Source organism: Schistocerca piceifrons, chromosome X, assembly GCF_021461385.2.
Source record: "Schistocerca piceifrons isolate TAMUIC-IGC-003096 chromosome X, iqSchPice1.1, whole genome shotgun sequence".
Classification (NCBI taxonomy): domain Eukaryota; kingdom Metazoa; phylum Arthropoda; class Insecta; order Orthoptera; family Acrididae; genus Schistocerca; species Schistocerca piceifrons.
In genome coordinates this window covers 527,999,527-528,015,762 of record NC_060149.1, presented here as the reverse complement: position 1 = coordinate 528,015,762, position 16,236 = coordinate 527,999,527, and the positions used below count along the sequence as shown (strand labels likewise).

Here is a 16,236-nt window from a genome sequence, read left to right as displayed (position 1 = left end):
CGTTCTTCTTCTGCAGTGAACTTGTTTGGTCTAGATTTATTTAAGTTGTTCCACATGTCTATTGTAAATCAGGTCCTATCAGTGAATCAGACTGTGCCTACAGACAGTGTTTCTCGGCTGTGTGACGAATTTGCAGACATTTTTGCACCGGGCTTAGGTTGCGCTAAAAACTATGAAGCACATTTAGAACTGAAGGTAAACGCGCAACCGAAATTTTTCAGGGCGCGCAATGTTCCCCACGCATTGCGTGATGAGGTCGCAAGAACGTTACACGATCTCGAATCACAGGGTGTAATTGAACGTGTGCAAGCTTCTCTCTGGGCCTCACCCTTAGTAATTTTGCCAAAACCTTCCGGAAAATTGAGACTTTGCGTGGACTTCAAGGCCACAGTGAATCCACAGCTAGTGACTGCTACTTTTCCTTTGCCCCGCCCGGAAGATCTTTTTGCTAAACTGTGCCCGGGAAAATATTTTTCAAAGTTGGACCTAGCCGATGCGTACTTGCAAATACCGGTGGACGACGAATCCCAGCGCGTATTGGTGGTTAACACGCATCTTGGATTGTACCGCTTCAAAAGACTGCCATTCGGGTGTGCATCCGCCCCTGCCTTGTTTCAGCAATATTTACAAACTATTTGTGCGTCGGTCCCTACTGCAGCAAACTATCTGGACGATATAGTGATCTCCGGACAGACAGAAGAAGATCATCTTGCGAATTTACGAACATTATTTCAGGTCTTGCGGCAAAATGGTCTTCGCTTGAGGAAGGACAAATGTGTGTTTTTTGCTCGTGACTTACCATACCTGGGACATGTCATTAATGCCCAAGGCATACATCCGAGTCCAGAGCTCCTCCGTGCCATACACGACTTGCCGTCCCCTCAAAATCTGAAACAGCTACAGAGTGTGTTGGGTAAAATTAATTATTACCATAAATATGTGCGCAATGCCTCTTCCATTTCCGCTCCGCTTCATCGCTTACGCCGTAAAGGTGTTCCGTTCGTCTGGACGACGGAATGTGAACGCGCCTTTCGCCAGTTGAAATCGGCGTTGCTTTCTAATACTTGCCTTACGCCATTCGATCCCCAGAAACCCCTTTTGTTGATGGTAGATGCATCGGATTTCGGGATCGGTGCTGTGCTTGCGCACAAAGTTGGCTCCCATGATCGCCCTATTGCCTTTGCGTCCAAATTGCTCTCGTCTGCGCAAAGAAATTATTCACAGATAGAGAAAGAAGCTTTGGCTCTCGTGTTTGGTGTTACTAAGTTCCATGATTTCTTGTATGGTCGTCACTTCACCATCATCACAGACCACAAACCTTTGACATCGCTTTTTCATCCGACCAAGCCTGTACCTCCACGTACAGCGCAGAAATTCATTCGCTGGTCTATTTTCCTCTCGCAGTACCGCTACGATATCTTGTATCGGTCCACTGCTAAGCACGGAAACGCCGATGCGTTGTCCCGTTTGCCTGTTGCTGAGGATAAAGCATTCGATTCTTCCGAACTTGCTTGCATGTTCATTGATTCGGAAACCGATGAAGTGGTCGAATCGTTTCCGATTGATTTTCGTCGTGTCGCTACAGCCACAGCTGCTGACCCTGTCCTTGCTACTGTTTTACGTTTTGTTGCTACGCAATGGCCTTTGTCACAGTCTCGGATCGAGGATCCGTTGGTTCGCCGATTTTTTGCTCACAAGGAGAGACTTTTTGTTCGACGTGGTGTTTTGTTGTTGCGTTCTGATAATGATCAGTCCAGAGTCGTGGTCCCACGTTCGTTACAGTCCTCTGTTTTACGGCTTCTTCACCAAGGACATTGGGGTATAGTGCGAACGAAACAACTTGCTCGTCAGCACTGTACTTGGTTCGGAATCGATGCTGCGATTACGAATATGTGTTCTTCGTGCCCGGCGTGTGCCGAACAACAATCCGCACCGCCGCGGAAAGTCTTTGCGTGGCCAAAAGCCACTTCCCCTTGGCAACGCTTGCACATTGATTTTGCTGGTCCATTCTGGAATGCTCGATGGTTGGTTCTGGTCGACGCCTTCAGTAATTTTCCTTTTGTTGTCCGGATGTCTTCCACGACGTCCTCCGCCACCATCCAAGCGTTGTCTGCTATCTTTTGCATTGAAGGTCTTCCGCAGACTATTGTTTCCGACAATGGCCCACAATTCATGTCCGCAGAATTCCAGTCTTTCTGCCAGGCCAATGGTATTCAACATCTGACATCCGCGCCGTTTTCGCCTCAGTCCAACGGTGCCGCTGAACGATTGGTCCGGACTTTCAAGTCACAGATGTTGAAATTGAAAGAGTCGCATTCTCGGGAGGACGCATTGTTGCTCTTTTTGTCTTCGTATCGCTCTCAGCCCCGAGATGGTCGCTCGCCGGCTGAGTTGCTCCACGGTCGTCCTCATCGCACCTTGATGTCTTTGCTGCATCCGCCGCATCAGGTTCCTGCGCAGCGGCAGACTCCTGCTTTTGCTCCAGGCGACGTTGTATTTTATCGCAACTATCGAGGTTCACGGCGTTGGCTCGCAGGGCGCATTCTTCGCTGCCTCGGCCGCGCGATGTATTTGGTTTTGGGGACCTCTGGTGAGGTGCGTCGGCATCTCAATCAGCTGCGCCTCTGTCGTCGCTCGGGTTCTGCCGCTCCCCGTCTGCTTTCAGCGACGGTGCCGTCCGGTCAGCGCCCTGGGGACCCATCTACTGGCTCGCCTCATCCCCAGGTGTTACCGACGATGCCTTCCATTTTGCCCCATGGCGACGCGCCGCCGCCGCCGCAGCAGCAGCAGCAGCAGCAGCCGCCGCCGCCGCCGACCGCATTCGACGCTTCGTTGCAGCCGCCAAGCGCCTCCCAGGGTCACGCGCCGCCGATCGCTTCCCGTGACCAGCTGTCCTCCGCCATGGAACGCCCGCCCGCTCCGGACCACATGACGTCATCGCGCGTCGGCTACCCCGACGCCATGGACATCGACCCTTCGGTCCCTCATGTCTTATTACGGGCGCATACACCGCATGTTGACGTGCACCCTGGACTAGTTTTGCAGGCGTTTCCTAGCTCCCCTCGGACCGGATGGCCGGGTGCGGGTGGCACAGCCTCGCCTGTTGTTAGGCTACCCACCTCATCGCATACGTCAACATGTGGTCCTCCCCACGGCGGGCGGAAGCCTTATTACACGACCGTTCGCCGATTTGCGGGGGAGGAATGTGGTGTCACCGCCAGACACCACACTTGCTAGGTGGTAGTTTAAATCGGCCGCGGTCCATGTAGTACATGTCGGACCCGCGTGTCGCCACTGTGATCGCAGACCTAGCGCCACCACCAAGGCAGGTCTCGTGATACGAGAGTGGACTCGACCCCAGTTGTACGAGAGCACTAGCTACCGCCCCAGTTGTACGAGAACCAAGCTACCGCCCAGTTGTACGCGAACCTAGCTATCGCCCAGTTGTACGAAGCCTTTCTCTCTCATTAGCCAAGAGACAGAATAGCCATCAGCTAAGTTAATGGCTACGAACTAGCAAGGAGCCATTTGTATCAGTGCCTATAGCTTACGAGTAATCAAGAGAGATGTATTCCAAGGAATTATTAAAAGTTAAGTAAAAAGCATCTACATACTTTTCTTCTTATTCATTCATAAGTTTTTATGTTCCAGACTTCACGCCCGTCTGCTTATTGCCGTTCGTGCACTATCGGCCACAGCGTTAGTTTAGCATTCCTTTTCAGCAATCAACATCACGGTGTCGGTCCAGCTACCGACACTACAAGGACAACACACCCAGCCCCGAGCGGAGAAAATATCCAACCCGGCCGGGAATCGAACCCGGGCCCGCTTGCGCGGGAGGCGAGCACGTTACCACCCACCTAAGCAGGCGAACACGAGGGCAAGATAGCCTAGGTTTACTACTTCTTCGGAAATGAAGGCTCTTTGTTTTGTTCTGTTCTTGATCGCTCTCAACATGAGTAGCCACGCCAATGTCCGGACACGTTTCTTCCGGAAACGTAGTGATACGGGGATGATGGCTTGCGGAGCTGCGTTTTCCTGTAACAGATGTATGTTCCTACCGAGAAGCATCAGTTTTGATGAGAGGACGAGCAGGGGAATACGAGAAAAGTGTGATAAATTAGCAACCATTAGGAAGGTGAACACAGGTTTTGAATGTAAGTGTAAAAACAATTTGAGACAATTGATGAAATGCTGCTTCCTTTTTGAAGTCGGTGTGGTTTCATCCAACCCATGCCTGCAGAGCCGGCAAAGTATGGCCTGATATTGTATGCCATGTGCGACCATGTAACACAGTTTTGAGATATATGCAGCATAAAAGGGGAAGGTCCTGTTCGGCACAGTCAAGCAACTAGATCAGCCCATCTTATGTTCTCACTACTACACTAGCTATCCATTGGCGTAGTTTATTCTGGAGAACGGTGAAACATTTCTTGGTATAATAAAAAAGAGATCTCCTCAGACTTTCTGGATCTGAAATCCCGACAAAGGGGTTCTTCGCTATTTGTATTCCAGGACAACTGCACCCTGGTATCCTATATGACAAAGAAACAAACATATGTCCTCCTGTTATCTACAATGCATGACTGCGAGTAAATGGACAGAAAAACGGAAAACCTACCCCAATAACGGGATATAACATACCAAAGGGGGCGTGGATACAGTTTACCGAAAGTGTTCTCTTTATTCGGCTTCAAGGAAAACGAAAAGGTGGTCGCTGGCAATATTCTCCAGATTTTTGGACATGGCAGGAATGAATGCACACATATTGTAGATGCTGCATAATATATACCAAACACGTTGTAGACAGGACTTCCTGGAAAACAAGACACTACAAAGACCGCGCAAAACTTAAAAATTTGCCAAAGTGTATGCATATATTCCTCTAAACCTACCGAGAAGCAACTAATACCGAATAAACGAGACAATTTTGAATGAAAAAAGAATAGGTCCGGGCCATGGATGTAACCAAAACACATGAACAAGAAGAGAACTGTGCGTTATTCGACATGCAAACATTTTCTGTGTAAGAATGACTCAACACGTAGTTTGCGACTGCTGTCGTCGAAGAGAAGATGGAGAAATGGAACTGCTGAGCGATTGACGATTAGTGGTTTCATATTCATTCATATAAAGATTTGTAGGTCATTAACTTCAGTTACTATGAGAAATATATATATATATACATAATTTATATTGTAATTATTCAATATTATACATTACTAAAAGCAGAAGTATTGCTATTATAAAGCATAGTTAACGTATTAGTTTAGCTTCATCCCCTAAAATCATACCGAAGTTAAAATAAATATTATTTTTCTTTGACGTTTAATGTCCCTATATTGTGCTGACGTTATGCAAGTAATAACACTTACAAAAATGTACGGATGGTACCATTTCCGAAACGCGGCACCCATATGCCCGCGCGGTATCTCGTATGAATGTGAGGCACGACATTTAGAGCCAGCTACCATTCATTATACCAACTGGAAATTTTGTCTAAGTCATCTTGTATCCTCCTACAGTCACTCAACGTCGACATCTTATCATACACCACAGCATTATCAGCAAACAAACGCATGCCGCTGCCCACCCTGTCCACGAAATCATTTACACTACTGGCCTTTAAAATTGCTACACCAAGAAGAAATGCAGATGATAAATGGGTATTCATTGGACAAATATACTAGAACTAACATGTGATTACATTTTCACGCAATTTTGGTGCATAGATCCTGAGAAACCAGTACCCAGAACAACCACCTCTGGCCGTAATAACGGCCTTGATAACGCCTGGGCATTGAGTCAAACAGAGCTTGGATGGCGCGTACAGGTACAGCTGCCCATGCAGCTTCAACACGATACCACAGTTCATCAAGAGTAGTGACTGCGTATTGTGACGAGCCAGTTGCTCGGCCACCATTGACCAGACGTTTTCAATTGGTGAGAGATCTGGAGAATGTGCTGGCCAGGGCAGCAGTCAAACATTTTCTGTATCCAGAAAGGCCCGTATAGGACCGGCAACATGCGGTCGTGCATTATCCTGCTAAAATGTAGGGTTTCGCAGGGATTGAATGAAGGGTAGAGCCACGTGTCGTAACAAAAAATTGGCTCTGAGCACTATGCGACTTAATTTCTTAGGTCATCAGTCGCCTAGAACTTATAACTAATTAAACCTAACTAACCTAAGGACATCACACACAGCCATGCCCGAGGCAGGATTCGAACCTGCGACCGTAACGGTCGCTCGGTTCCAGACGGCAGCACCTAGAACCGCACGGCCACTCCGGCCAGCGTGTCGTAACACATCTGAAATGTAACTTCCACTGTTCACAGTGCCGTCAATGTGAACAAGAGGTGACCGAGACGTGTAACCAATGGCACCCAATACCATAACGCCGGGTGATACGCCAGTATGGCGATGACGAATACACGCTTCCAATGTGCGTTCGCCGCAATGTCGCCAAACACGGATGCGACCATCGTGATGCTGTTAACAGAACCTGGATTCATCCGAAAAAATGACGTTTTGCCATTCGTGCACCCAGGTTCGTCGTTGAGAACACCATCGCAGGCGCTCCTGTCTGTGAAGCAGCGTCAAGGGTAACCTCAGCCATGGTTAAAATGGCTCTGAGCACTATGGGACTTAACTGCTGAGGTCATCAGTCCCCTAGAACCTAGAACTACTTAAACCTGACTAACCTAACGACATCACACACATCCATGCCCGAGGCAGGATTCGAACCTGCGACCGTAGTGGTCTCGCAGTTCCAGACTGTAGCGCCACTCCGGCCGGCGCAGCCATGGTCTCCGAGCTGATAGTCCATGGTGCTGCAAACGTCGTCGAACTGTTCGTGCAGATGGTTGTTGTCTTGCAAACGTCCCCATCTGTTGACTCAGGAATCGAGACGTGGCTGCACGATCCGTTACAGCCACACGGATAAGATGCCTGTCATCTCGACTGCTAGTGATACGAGGCCGTTGGGATCCAGCACGGCGTTCCGTATTACCCTCCTGAACCCACCGATTCCATATTCTGCTAACAGTCATTGGATCTCGACCAACGCGAGCAACAATGTCGCGATACTAAACCGCAATCGCGATAGGCTACAATACGACCCTTATCAAAGTCGGAAACGTGATGGTACGCATTTCTCCTCCTTACACGAGGCATCTCAACAACGTTTCACCAGGCAACGCCGGTCAACTGCTGTTTGTGTATGAGAAATCGGTTGGAACGTTTCCTCATGTCAGCACGTTGTTGGTGTCGCCACCGGCACCAACCTTGTGTGAATGCTCTGAAAAGTTCATCCTTTGCATATCACAGCATCTTCTTCCTGTCGGTTATGATAACACAGTGGACCAATCACACTTCCGCTCCTGACGACACGCTTGTCTCTGATGAACATTTGCCATCCATGGCAACGTACTTGGTCCTATAACTTAGGAAGTCTTTAAGCCACTCACATATTTGTGAACCTATTCCATATGCTAGGCAACGGCCTTGCCGCAGTGGATACACCGGTGCCCGTCAGATCACCGAAGTTAAGCGCTGTCGGGCGTGGCTGGCACTTGGATGGGTGACCATTGGGCCGTCATGCGCTGTTGCCATTTTTCGGGGTGCACTGAGCCTTGTGATGCCAACTGAGGAGCTACTCGACCGAATACTATCGGCTCCGGTCAAAGAAAACCATCGTAACGACCGGGAGAGCGGTGTGCTGACCACACGCCCCTCCTATCCGCATCCTCGGCTGAGGATGACACGCGCCGGCCGGAGTGGTCGTCCGGTTCTAGGCGCTGCAGTCTGGAACCGAGCGACCGCTACGGTCGCAGATTCGAATCCTGCCTCGGGCATGGATGTGTGTGGTGCCCTTAGGTTAGTTAGGTTTAATTAGTTCTAAGTTCTAGGCGACTGATGACCTCAGCAGTTAAGTCGCATAGTGCTCAGAGCCATTTTGAGGATGACACGGCGATCGGATGGTCCCGATGGGCCACTTGTGGCCTGACGGAGTGCTACTCCACATGCTCGTACCTTCGTTAACAGTCTACAATGGGGCATCGTGTCAAATGCTTTCCGGAAATACATAAAATGAATCTGCATAGTTCGCAGTATATTACGTGACAAAAGAGCACGGCGAGTTTCGCACGAGCGATGTTTTCTGAAAGGAGGAGGAGGAGATTACGGTTTAACGTCCCGTCGACAACGAGGTCATTAGAGACGGAGCACAAGCTCGGATTACGGAAGGATGGGGAAGGAAATCGGCCGTGCCCTTTCTAAGGAACCATCCCGGCATTTGCCTGAAGCGATTTAGGGAAATCACGGAAAACCTAAATCAGGATGGCCGGACGCGGGATTGAACCGTCGTTCTCCCGAATGCGAGTCCAGTGTGCTAACCACTGCGTCACCTCGCTCGGTTCTGTTTTCTGAAACCAAGATTCTCGGACTGCAGAAAACTTTTAATAGTCGAACTGAGAGTATAGATTCTGCAGCAAGCCGAAGTTATGGTTACTGTTCTGTAATTGTGCGGGTCCGTTCTGTTACCTTTCTTACATACAGGAGGCACTGCGCTTTTTTCCAGTCGCTTGGGACTTTGCACTGGGCGAGAGATGCAAGCTAGATGAGGGGTAAGAGCCGCAGAGGACTCTTTGTAAAGCCGAATTGTGATTCAATCGGGACCTGGCGACTTATTTGTTTTCTTTAGTTGTTTCTCTAAGCTAGGGATGCTTATTACTATGTCGTCCATACTGGGGTCTGTCCGATGAGAGCATGTTTGTACGATTCTCATGTATGAACGAGCTCTGAAATACAAAATTTACATCTTCGGCTTTCGTTTTGCTATCTTCAACTGCCACGCCAGACTGGTCAACAAGGGAATGGAACGAAGCCTTAGACACTTAGTGGTAGTAGCTGTTGTGTGTTTCGAATGTAGACCTTTTCACAGATGCATGCATCTCTACTAACCTTTGCTTCGTGTAATTTTTCGTTCTCTTTTGAACCGAGAGAGCAACAGTTCCTCTTTCCTCAGCATTTTCCGAATTTCATTATTAAACCATGGAGCGTCTTCTCCATCATTAACCCATTTACTAGGCATATTAAGTCTCCAGACCACGGCTTTAAGTGATGTCATTTCACTGTCTAAGTGAGATGGTAACAATGGCTTATCTGCTCTTTCTAGCAGGCACACTCCCCTAGCCTTCTTGACAGAGTTATTGGCTTTCGTCGCCATTGTTGCTATAATGACATCGTGATCGTTAATCCCCGTTTCTATACTGGCGTTGTCGAGGGGTCCGGCCTATTTGTGACAACAAAGTCTAAAATATTTCCATAGCGTGTGGGCTGCCGAACTACCTGCTCAAGACAGTTTTCAGAAAACGTGTTCAAAACTACTTCGCACGACTTTTTCTGCAAACATCCTCCCCCACCCCCCTCCAAATGAATCTATAAACACCTCAGTCTATACTCGGTAGATAAAGTTGCCTCCGACTTCTTCACACGCTACTGACCGTCGATTTTCTTTGAATTATCATAGCGGAATCTGGTGCCGGTTAAAGCATCCAACTATTAGCTTGAGTTCACCTACACCTGTTACACACGACTTGATAACTTCATTGCTACGCTCAACTTCGAACTCAAGAGAGACAATATTTCAGTTAATCGCAATAAACACTCCCCCTCCTATGGCGTCTAATCTGTTTTTCCGCCGGACGGAGTAGCTGCGCGGTTTAGGCGCCTTGCCACGGTTCACGCGGCTTAGCTTAAGTTATATTACGTAGTGTGTAAGCCTAGGGACCGATGACCTCGTCAGTTTGGTCCCACAGGAACTCACGACAAATTTCAATTTCTTCTGTTTTTCCGATATACGTTCCACGAATCGCTAAATAGCTCAGAGCTTTCCACTTTGCGTTTCAGCCAGCTGTCTGCCCCAAGAATAATTTAAGCATGAGAATTTTCCTGCAGGGCAGTAAAATCGGGAACTTTGCTACAATACTTCGACAATTTACAGATAAAATTTTGACAGTCGAAGTGCCTTTGCTCTGAACGCAGTCTAACTCCCCCATCCTGCGTATCGACTGGCGCGTGTTCCTCAGAGTACCTCTAACTACCTCCTAGCCTAAAAAGCTCCACGTGCATTCCAAAACTACTGTTACCCGAGTAATTGCTTCATTTGTGTAGTGCACCACTGACCTATCAAGGGGAGTTCTACAAATCCCCACCCGATAACGCAGGTCTAGAAATGTGCAACCAAGACCATCGCAGAGTCGACGAAATCTTTGGCTGAGATCCTCCACTCGGCTCCAAACTAAAGGACGTCGATCAACTCTGGGAACATTGCTGCAATTTGCAAGCCCTGCTTGCACCCCATGCGTCAGGCCAGCGGCCTTCACTACCTCTGCCAATTGCCTGTATGAAGTTAGGATAGCCTCAGAACCCATGCGACAGACGCCGTTTGTGTTGGACTGGATTGGATTGTTTGGGGGAAGAGACCAAACAGCGAGGTCATCGGTCTCATCGGATTAGGGAAGGACGGGGAAGGAAGTCGGTCGTGCCCTTTCAAAGGAACCATCCCAGCATCTGCCTGGAGCGATTTAGGGAAATCACGGAAAACCTAAATCAGGATGGCCGGACGCGGGATTGAACCGTCGTCCTCCCGGATGCGAGTCCACTGTGCTAATCGCTGCGCCACCTCGCTCGGTGCCGTTTGTGTTGACCTGAAACACTATGTGCATACGACTGCACCCTGCACGCTCGACAGCTGCAAGGCAGGGCCGTCTCCACATCTCGGTTGATGCCCCCAGCAGACTTACTGGGCGCACACTGCTTTCTTTCCAACCCTGAACGATATCTGTCTGAGGGGCTCAATAACGCGCCGAACGTTGGAGCTACCGATTACTAGTAAACCCCTGCCCCCCGTGTGCCTTCTTGGACCCTGCTGAAGTAGCGGCCTCATGTCCACTTACAGGGTGAATGGGCGAGGCCAGACGGCCAGTCTCCACATTGATCCTCCACCTCGAGCGACGCGAACGCTTTGTCACCCACCACTCATCCTGCTGAGAGGGTGGATCCATCGTGTCGGGTACATTAGGGGGTGCTGCGGCAGCAACTGCCGTGGGCGTGACAAACAACACTTGAAGTGTCCCATGCGTCGCGCCAGATTCTCCGCCACTGCTATACCCTGAGGCAGCAGTTCAAATGGTTCAAATGGCTCTGAGCACTATGGGACTCAACATCTTAGGTCATAAGTCCTCTAGAACTTAGAACTGCTTAAACCTAATTAACCTAAGGACATCACACACACCCATGCCCGAGGCAGGATTCGAACCTGCGACCGCAGCAGTCCCGCGGTTCCGGACTGCAGCGCCAGAACCGCACGGCCACCGCGGCCGGCTGAGGCAGCAGTCTGAAGGTGACTAACCATAGCCACAAGAGCATTCAGGTGTTCGCGAACTGCAGTCAATTGCCCCTTGCGTCCGCACACAGCATGCATACTTCCTACCCACCCTGGGAAGTCTAACTGAAAAAGTGTACTGTTAAAGTAAAGAGAATCCTTGATATGCAATTTTCTACCCTTAAGGAGCAATGTAGCTCGCTGTTCAGAAGAAATGAAAACTACGCTACAGACTAAATGAATTTACAATTAGAAAACGCGAGATTAAACCTTGTAAACGGAAAAGCACACACGAAATTTAAGAAATATACTACGAAGAAAACACAGGAAAAAATAAACAATTAACTCGATGTATGATGTCCCGCAGTTTGTTATATCCTGAGGAGCATCATAAATTGCTGTGGATTCAGTGTAATTATAGTCTTGCAATGAAATCATCAGTTATGTTCGTCTTATTGCTTATTTCTTTAAGTTATCTTTTACACTATACTGTAGCAGTGCTTTCTATGTATGGTCCAAGTTTCATTTATATGTGGAGGAAAAGTCATTGCAACCTGCTTCCTTTACATTTCTTCTGTGCTTCGTTGTAGTTACTTGGGAATGGTCCAATCCGACATGTCGAAAATTGTCCCGAAATTTTTTTTACAGGAGGAGTGCACGGTAAGAAACAACGTCAAAATTTTAGCTGATAAGATAAACTGCAAGTATTAAACAAAAAGCTGAAAATTGCTAAATTCGTAGCTCGCCAAGCGGTTGGAGGAATGAACACCCCTACTGCATTTGTAGCAGACAGCCCATGCACAACACGGCAAGCGCATATCCTTGGTTGTCGGCACATCGGTAAACAGAAACACGGTAAGATGTTATCGGAATTTCTAAAGTGAATTTCAGTTTTCGTAGATAGTTTCTCTGTCACAATTGCTCACAGTTACTATTCGTTAGAATTCGTAATTTATTTAATATCCATAGTAATTAGCAGTTCCCTTTGCGGTATAGTTGAATGTTAACAATGAAGATGAAACTGCCGGCCTTGGTGGCCGAGCGGTTCTAGGCGCTACAGTCTGGAATCGCGCGACCGCTACGGTCGCAGGTTCGAATCCTACCTCGGGCATGGATGTGTGTGCTGTCTTTAGGTTAGTTAGGTTTAAGTAGTTCTAAGTTCTAGGGGACTGATGACCTTAGAAGTTAAGTCCCATAGTCCTCAGGGCCATTTGAAGATGAAACTCAATTAGTTGTGTATCTCCTTCGTATATGCTTGCTAATCGCACCTGTCACTCTGCAGATTCAAGAGTTTCACAGTAATGTGGAGTCCAATAATATTTAAACTTTGAAAAGTTGAAATATGAAGAACGTGGTATGTGATCGAAATCACTTCTCCTGAAGACCTACAGGTGTATTATTTATTAATTAATTTCTTGGATATTCATTGGAATGATGTTCACATTTCATTAGAAATTTTGTAAAAGTTATAAGAAACAGGAAACACTTTTAAACCGACAGTATTTTGGCGGTACGTTGACGACACTTTTATAGTGTGGCCTCATGGTCTGGACCGTCTCCAAGAATTTTTACGTCACATGAACTCCATACATGAAAACAAAGTTTACCATGGAGATAGAGAAAGATGGTTGTCTGCCATTTTTAGACGTCTTGGTGCGACGGAAGAGTGATGGCACACTTGGTCACTCGGTGTACAGAAAGCCCACTCATACAAACCTATATCTACAAGCTACTAGTTGCCACCATCCAGCACAAACAATGGGCGTTCTCAAAACCTTGGTCCACCGTGCCCATACCACCTCTGACGCCAACAGTCTTGAAGCGGAACTGGAACACCTGCAAAAAGTATTTTTGAAGAATGGATTTTCACCTAGGCAAGTGAGCAGAGTGATGAAGACCTACAAACGACGGAACGAGGAAGAGGCTTTCAGGTCGACTGTTTATCTACCATTTATAGGGAATATTTCTTCACAGATAGGCAGAATATTGAGAAAGTATCAAGTGAGAGTCATCTTTCATCCTCCTTCCAAAATTTGATCACTGGTGGGATCCGTTAAAGACGACCTGGGCCTGCGTAAACCAGGTGTTTACAAAATTCCGTGTGAATGCGGCAAATCATATATAGGGCAAACGACACGAACTGTGCAGGAACGCATTGTGGAACACCAACGGCATACTCGCCTTCTCCAACCCACCAAGTCCGCAATCGTCGAACATTGTATTTCCACAGACCATTCCATGAATTACGACGACACAAAAATTTTGGCCCATACATCAAACTTTTGGAGCTCCATTATCAATGAATCTGTGGAAATAAGATTGTCTGACAACGAGACTCTCATCAATCGAGATCGTGTTATCAGCTAAACTCTGCTTGGAATCCTGTTATAGAGAAACTTCGTAGTCGACGTAGTTATCTGCATAAAGATGGAAATCGACCTGATACCGATACGCCAGGCTTTCACAGTGGAGGGCGCGAGGCGCAGCGCACGGAGCCGTTATGAACGCGCACGCTGAGCAACGCATGCGCAATGTCACCTCAGAAGGCTTTAAATAGCGGAGCTCAGCACGTACTCGCCAGTATTACTACAGTGGCATTCACCTGAAGATGGCCAGAAGACTCTGCGCCGAAATATCGTGGCAGAACGTTACTGATATCCGGTAGTTCTCCCGTGTTTTTATGGAACAATCAGTACGCCGGGAAAGCTTTAAACATCACAACAGGAAATAACTCTGACAAGTCAGAGAATTGTGGTTTGAACAGTGACTGTTACGCTCATTGAAATCCAGACCACAAATACAACACCTTCTATGCCTAAAGACAGCATGTATAGTAATAGCTTTCAGTGACGAAGAGAGTGGTTGGTTGATTTGGGGGAGGGTAGCAAACATCTAGATCATCGGTCGCATGATCTAGGATAGCAGAAATCACGGAAGGAACAAGCAAATATCACAGGCCAATAAAGGGAAAAAGGGATGTCAGATCAGCAGGAAGAGGACTGAGCAAGAGGGTGGTGGGTAGGAAAGGGCAGAGCAGCTGTGCCCCAGAAACGCTACGCGTGGGTGGGGACCAGGGGGGACCAGCACCAGCACCGCCACCAACCTGTTTCAACAGCCACATCATACCATTTATTATCATGAGACAAAGGGACAAAGCAGGGGAAGAAGACACAAGAAAAAAGGAAACAAAACAGCACAACATATCAGACAAAATGTAGGGAAAATACGGGAGAACTTGGCCGGTGTGAAGGCAAGGTCAAGGCCTCCATAACAAACGCCTACGCTAGCTGCAGGTCTCAAATGCCAGAGGAAAATTCAAGGACTTATACCTGAGAGTACAAATCACTTTCGCGAAGAAAACCAAGGATCAAGGGTCGTTCCCTAACCCTCGAGACAAGGAAGATGGAAGGGCATATTTAGTGTGATGGGTCAAAACATGGGGACAGTCCAGCAAAATACGGATCACCGTGAGTGGAGCCCCACAACTGCAAAGGGGGCGGGGGTGGATCATTGCGGAATAAAAAAACCCAAGTCAGCCTACTATGGCCATTACGAAGACGGTAGAGGATGGTAGACTCCGGCTGGCAGACGTAAGAACGCCGCCCCATGGTGGGCGTCTCCTTGTTCACCTGACGTTTATTAGACAGGGGGTAGCCTTCCAAGAGTCAGCTCACGATTAAGGAGAAAGATGTTTGATGTAAAGCCACAAATACGACCCCAGAGGGGTCATGGAGAATGGGGGCTAGGTGGCTGCCTCCCAGCTATGTGTTCAGCAAGTTCATTACCCACCTACGTGGCCAGGAACCCAAAGGACATCAACCGAGGAAGCAACATCACCAAGATAAGCGAGAAGGTCGTAGATGGCAGTGACCAAGGGGTAGAGGGAAAAAACACCGAACGATAGCCTGAAGGCCACTCACTGAGTCAGTACATAACAAGTCCAGATGAGGGAAGACTGTTTTATTAAAAAGAGGACCTGATAGATGGCCATCAATTCTGCAGTAAACACCCCACATGTGGCAGGCAAGATATGGCGTTCTGTGCCAAAAGACCAGAGGACTTACATCCATCAGTATAAAAAACAATTGCATTCTGAAACTCCCGTACAAGTGTTCGAAACAAACAATGGAACACCACTGAAGTGACGGAGGCTTTTGGGCTCTGGAAGAGATCCATACGAATCCATGGTCGAGGAACTAACAAAGAGCGAGGGGTGGTCGGGAGAAAACGTGGGGAAGATGAAAAGGAGAGGAGATGAAAGTCACAGTGGCCCAATCAGTAAAATCACGCGTGTGTGGGCAGCAGGTGGGCGCTGGCCCAAAGAAGAGAAAAGAATAGAATGGGAAGGGAGAGCAGGGAAGAGCAGATGGTGATGGCATAGGAAAGCAGGAGCTGAGATCGCCAAATCGAAAGGGGAAGGATCCCAGCATCAACCAGAAGACCGTCGACAGCTGTAGTGCGAAAGGCACCAGTGGCTAAACGGATACCACGATGGTGAACCGGGCCCAAAAGAAACGAAACCGGCTTTCCACACTTGGTAACTTTAAGCACTTTATCTCTCCCCTTCATTTAATCAAAAAACTTACTGCCTTCTCTTCGTCACGGTGCCATCCTATGCGCTTCCACGAGGACAGTTGTCCCTCCGTAAGTCAAACGTTGAAGGGGAGCTGATCCATAAACTTGACAACCATAGTTCATATGGGACAGAACTAACGCCCGGTAAATGCGTAGAAGGGATCGAAGGATCTGCACCCCAAGAAGTGTGGGCAAGGAAGCGAAGAACACTGAGTTTACGAAGTCAGCCAACTTTCAGATGACGGATATGGGAAACCAAGTAAGCTTGTTGTCA

General features: G+C 48.0%; 1 protein-coding gene and 1 pseudogene across 3 annotated transcripts in view; one reads left to right on the top strand and one right to left on the bottom strand.

Moving 5' to 3' along the window:
* Nucleotides 1–16,236, bottom strand: part of LOC124721577 (1-acyl-sn-glycerol-3-phosphate acyltransferase alpha-like) — a 787,251-nt gene that overhangs the window by 622,031 nt on the left and 148,984 nt on the right. The gene's annotated exons all lie outside the window — the stretch shown is intronic.
* Nucleotides 7,495–7,611, top strand: LOC124723808 (annotated as a pseudogene).